The sequence below is a fragment of the Suricata suricatta genome, chromosome X, assembly GCF_006229205.1.
Source record: "Suricata suricatta isolate VVHF042 chromosome X, meerkat_22Aug2017_6uvM2_HiC, whole genome shotgun sequence".
Taxonomy (NCBI): Eukaryota; Metazoa; Chordata; class Mammalia; order Carnivora; family Herpestidae; genus Suricata; species Suricata suricatta.
In genome coordinates, this window is record NC_043717.1 from 64,555,403 (window position 1) to 64,561,993 (window position 6,591).

The window sequence follows — 6,591 nt, forward strand, 5'->3', positions numbered from 1 at the left end:
TTGTTTTTCCTGAGAACATTAGCTTATTTTGGTCTTTGTTCTTTAGCCCTTAACAAACACACATATTTAACTTTTTGGCTGGCCAGTAGGTAGTAAAGTGTGTTCTGACAATGACTCGTTCAACTACTTTCAAAGCATAAAGTTATAAATATGATGTGAACCTATGAATGCCTTTGTGATATCTAATTGGACTATTTTCAAGAAGAAAAATATGTTGAAAAGGAATGGAGAATAGAAAACACACCAGTTGACACACTGAAAAATATAAATCCAATAAATTATCTATGAGTAGATAGATGGATATAAATATAATTAATAATGTTAATCCCTTTTAAAGAGTGACTTGTTTTAACATTGATTGGATCTGAAAACTCTCACCTCCCCAATCGTCACTGAATAGAATTTGCGGTACCTCTCCCATTTTACAGTATTTGTTTAAGGACAATTCTTCTGTGGCAACCTGTGTTTAATCATGTTAGCCAGATGCTTAGAAATTTTGCTAAGAATTATATTTGTAAATGATTATATTCCTGATCTCTAAGACTCTATTCATCTTTAGAAGTCTGTGAGTCATAGAATTTCAAAGCATAAAGTTATATGACTTACATAATTAAATAGGATATAGCTGTCTACTGGTTTTACTCTGTATGTAGCTTCACTACAGGGAAATAATTTGTCACAAATTGTTCTCATTGTGAGTAAGTTGACATGTTGAAGTCCAGTTTTGTGTGCATTTATGCTAATTTCCTGAGATACTGCTAAGATTGATTTTCAGAGCTTTCGAAACAGGTAACTAGCTCCTACAATGTGTCCTGGTCAGTCATTGCTATCTGCCTTTCAGAACACCATTACTATCACTTTTATATAGAAATCATGATTGACTTGCTGGCATGAAAACTAGGTGTGCAACTTATTAGTTGTTTTGAACTTGGGTTGATTATATAACCTCTCTGGGCATCAGTTTCATCATTTATAAAATACAAGTGATAATTCCTGCCATATCTTTCTCAACATGATGTGAAAATACCCCATAACCTATGCTATGCAGATGGAGAATATTATTAGCCATTCTTTGTCCATCAGTTTGATTATTATCTCTTGCATATCAGCTTGATTTTGGTGAATCTCTAGTCCAGAGATAAAAAGAAGAAAAGTGTCTCTGTGAATGAAAAGAGACAGACAAGTAAATACAATGTCATTTGATAAGTGCTGCCATAGGAATATGTCTGGTGCTATAATAATGAGATGGAAGAACTGCCTAACCTTGCCTGAGTTGACTCAAGAACCTTCACAGAGAAAGTAACATTTGGGTAGAATCTGGAAAAACCCATAGGTATTTGACAAGCAGACTTTGACAAGCAGGTTTAAGGGTTTACACCTGATCTATAAGATGAACACTCCTAAATCAGCATCACCAACTTCAGTCAATCATTTATGCTCACCATGTTCCTGTTTCATAGTGACCTTAAAGTGATTTCACTCTACCAGGGGAAGGAAGAAACCGGGAAGAGAGACAGAAATTGTAATCTCCAGAAATTCCCATTTTCTTAGTGTTTTGTGTGTTTGACTTCAGGGTTCTTACTACTAAAAGCATATTTAGCATAAAATAAAAGTAGATGGAAGCAATAAAATACCAGTATTGCTGAGAAGAAAATAAGAATTCTGATTCATGTGCTACCAAAAATTACTTCCAAATGAGCTCAGAATTTTATCTTGGGAGATCTATTTGTCATGTGTAGCATATGAAAAATGCACATACCAACAAATCTTCCTCAGAGAGATATCCTCTAAAGGACCGGGGAAAATGGAAATAAACAAAAAGGTTTGACATTATGGATTAAGACCTTTTTCAAAATAATCATATTCAAATTAATGAAAGCAAAATTGGTTGATCTGTATGAGATGATGCTATATTAATACTGATATCAGATATATTATATATTACTCAACTAAGGATATTATAGATATTCAAAGTGTATGTCCTATATAGGAGCATGAAGATATATGTGATTGGAAACATTACTAATTTCAGAATAAGTCTCTCTAGTTAGCTTCCTGAGATCATCAGAATTCCAAAAAACTGTTTTACAATATAGGCATGATTAATTAATAAGCCCTAAATTTAAGTTGAATATATTATGAAAATAAAATTCCACATTTATACAATATCTAAACATCTTTTTTTTTGCTTATTCTCCTTTTTATGCTTCAGTTAGTTCAAGTAGTTGGCTACAGAGTCTTTTTTTCTTTTATGATATTTTGAATAGTATATTCAAGATCAGTGAACCTTATATGTTTCACTGCCATGCAGTATCTTGCTTGGGCATAAAAATTAATTTCAGCTGTTCGGAAAGTTTTTGAGGCAAGTATTATACTTCAGTAAGTTTCATAGCTCCAAATAAATTATATAAAACATTTATATTGTCTTTTAATTCTGTTAGTTTCCTGTGGATTCTGTGTGTTTTTGTTTTGTTTCTTTAAAGGACAATATGTTATCCAAGTACTCAATTAAATTTTGTTTTTTGTGTGTGTCCTCATTCTGTATCTCATACAGTAGAAATATAGGAATAAGAATTTATGGAATTAATAGAATAATTTACATAACTTAAGAAGAAAGTATTGTCATTACTATTAATCATGCTAGAAGATTTCCTCTCAACAAAATAAGTATTTGCTACTATTCATTTGAAAATGAGCTTTAACTTTTTTTGTTTAATCAGGCCTTTCCTTTAACAATTTTTGAACAGCTCTTAGATGAGTACTAAAATGGCTAAGTGTTAGGAGGCTAAATGATAGCTATATTTATGCCGTCATTCAGTCTTTTCTTCTCTCTCCTAAATATCTTTGAATCCATTCATCTCTCTCCAAGCCCACTGATGCTATTTAGTTCTGGGTCTCCACCATCTCTCAGCTAGCCTATTATAATGGTGTTCTGACTGGTGTCTGTGTCTACTTCTCTTACTATTTCTAACTTCTAATCCATTCACCACATTAAAGTCATAATAAAACTGAAAGCAAAACAAATAAGACAGTGTTACTTTCCTGACTTTCAATGAGTTCTCTGCGGCCTTAGGGTGAAATCTAAATTTTTAAAAGTAACATGGCTTATAAAATCAGGGTGCCTGGGTGGCTGAGTCAGTTAAGTCTCTGACTCTTAGTTTTTCAGCTTAGATCATCTCATGGTTTATGAAATCAAGCCCCACTTCAGGCTCTGCACTGACAGCGTGGAGCCTGCTTGGGTTTCTGTCTCCCTCTCTCTGCCCCTTCCCACACCATCACTTTCTCTCTTTCTCTCTCAAAATAAATTAAAAATTAAAAAAAAAATAAAGTGGCTTATACAATCAAAAAGCACTATGGTTACTTAAGGGCCAGGCCATTTATGGTTGGCTAACTGAAACATAATCACTTAATGTGAATTCTCCTCCCAGATTGGTAAAAATAAAATGTGAAAGTGGAAGCAGCAGAACAAGACAGCAGTAAGTGTTTAAGAGTATGTGAGCCTCTTAGAACAGAGAGAAACTTTGGAAGCACCCTTTTAAAACTAAATGAAGGCTCAGAGGCAAAGGTGTGATTGTCATTATTACTTAATTGCTTCCATAGCTAGTATGGCATGAGAGTTATGAAACTGAGGAGGTTACTCTTACGTTAATTCTCATTTATGGATAGTCTTCCCTCTATCTTAAGTAATTGTCCTTTTAAAATCTAATCTTTTATGAGAGCTCCTTATTTACCCATGTTGACTTATGGGAGATACTTAATATTGAGAAGCTCTCATCTCCCTCAGGCTGTCTTCCTCTTTATAAGGCCTCAATCATGTCTAAATCTAAAGTATAATTAAAAAACCAAAGTGAACACCTGCATTTAGTTAGACTCAAAAACTAAGTTGACATACAAAACATTTTTATTCATTCCTTAAAGGCAAATTGCCTTTAGGAAATGAAGATGAATTTTTGCATGAAAGATTCTGTATATAATTTCTGATCCAAGAAGACTAAGTTATTTTGACACATTTTAAAATATTCAGTGTACAAAGCACTTGGCATTTAAAGGAAACTTTAGTGTGGTATTATGAAAAAGGTAGACTTACATAAGAAACTAAATATATTCTTTAACAAAAAAGACCCTTAATCAGTAACATAAACTCTGTTATCTAGAGTTCCATTATCCAAAATCTCTACTAGATGCCTCATAATTTGAATTATCTTTGCTTTGACAATAAAATGGTAATTAATATTGGGAAGGTAATTTTGAGAGACTGCAAAGACCTTGCTGTACCTCTTGAATAGTATAGTTGTATTTGTAAGCTAAGTATCTCCAGGTCTCAACACCTGTGAATTCAGATGGGGGTCACCTTAGTAACAATAATCCAGATATCACAAATTATCTCTTCTTTCCCTCTCCTAGAAGGACTCAAGTTCCCTGCAAAGTCTCCACAAGTATATTGGGAGTCATATCATATGGGCTCAAAAACATGTTAGCTCTAGTTACCACTTGACATTTCCCCACAAATATTTGAGTGCCTACTATTCTAGGTTGATGAGAATATAACAATGAACAGACAAAGCCCTGCCCTTCCTGTCCTACAGCAGCTCCAACTTCCCTCTGCCTTTTGCTGGCAAAGCAAAGATGTATGGGATTTCCCTAGTGAAAATCCATCTGGATCCAGGTTGCAGTCTCCTGTTGCTCTAGTTTTGCAACCAATACTTGCATTACCACAGTGCTGTTATGCTCAGTGCAAGGGTAGCTATGTTTCACAGCACACTTCATAAAAACAGTTCCTTTTGCTTTTCTTCTGATTCCTTTCTTCTTGAAGGCTTAAAAAATTTCAAGTCCTGAAGACCTTCAGGGAGTTAGTACGCCATTTAGTAATCCATAAATCCCTCTATTCCCTTCCATCCTTCCTTTTGTTTTGTCACCTAGGCATGTATATAACTTTTCCTAGAAGCCAGGGATAAAGTACCAGCATAAATCTGTTCATGCAAATAGAGTCTACTGTCCCACCAGCTACCTCTTTTTAATCACACACACACACACACACACACACACACACACACACACATAATTCCCTTTGAGCTAAGCTGGGACCACTCTAGCTATGTAGTCTTAGGATTATTTTGAACTGTTTCAACTCTTTGAAAATAGGCAATTATATAAAATATATGGTAACTCTATTAAGCAGAATATTTGACTAGAATAGCTCATTCACCAGCTGTGGCAGAGAACAGACTTTACAGTATTATACAGACATCACTGAATTATTTTTTAGAAAAAGATGTCACTATCAACTGTTTTATTCTATTTGACTTCTTACTTCAGACCAGAAGTAGATGTCCTACTTTTCTGATATGACTATTCTTTGTGTATGAAACAGCTAAATAGTATATCATAAGGAACTAAAGGAGTATGTAAAAATGGCATATATGATTTGAAGAGAACCCAAATTCTTCAACATGATAAAAATACCTGCTGGTATAAATGGTTTTTAAATATAATATTGTAAAAAATTTTAATATCATAAACATCTTTAAAAATATTTCTAAAAGTTGTCAGAATTGTTAATGGCAAAATTAATATTGTCCTTTAAAAGTCTAAGACAATGTAATAGTTAACACTGAAAATATTACCAATGTCAGTTTAATGACTACTTTTCTTATTAAAGTCTAGTAAGAGCTGGAACCAGGAAACAAAATGCAATATCTTGAGTTCTTTTTTTTTTATAATAGTTTATTGTCAAATTGGTTTCCATATAACACCTAGTGCTTCTCCCCACAAGTGCCCCCCACCATGACCATCACCCCCTCCCTCCCTCCCCCTCCCCTTTCAGTCCATGATTTTTCTTCAGTATTCAGTAGTCTCCCTTGATCTGTGTCCCTCACTCTTCTCCACTCTCTTTCCCCCTTCCTCCCCCCATGATCCCCTGCCAGGTCTCTCCTGTTAGACCTATGAATGCAAACATATGGTATCTATCCTTCTCTGCCTGACTTATTTCGCTTAGCATGACACCATCAAGGTCCATCTATTTTCCTACAAATGACGTTATGTCATTTTTTCTCATTGCCATATAGTACTCCATTGTATACATATACCACATCTTCTTGATCCATTCAGCAGTTGATGGACATTTAGGCTCTTTCCATGATTTGGCTATTGTAGAAAGTGCCGCAATGAACATTGGGGTACATGTGCTCCTATGCATCAGCACTTCTGTACCCGTTGGGTAAATCCCTAGCAGTGCTATTGCTGGGTCATAGGGGAGTTCTACTGAAAGTTTTTTGAGGAGTCTCCACACTGTTTTCCAGAGCGGCTACACCAGTTTACATTGCCGCCAACAGTGTAGGAGGGTGCCCGTCTCTCCACACCCTCGCCAGCATCTATAGTCTTTTGATTTGTTCATTTTAGTGACTCTGACCGGTGTGAGGTGGTATCTCAGTGTGGTTTTGATTTGAATTTCCATGATGATGAGTGACACTGAGCATCGTTTCATGTGCCTGTTGGCCATCTGGATGTCCTCTTTGGAGAAGTGTCTATTCAGGTCTTGTGCCCATTTCTTCACTGGATCATTCATTTTTCGTGTATGTAGCTTAGTGAGCT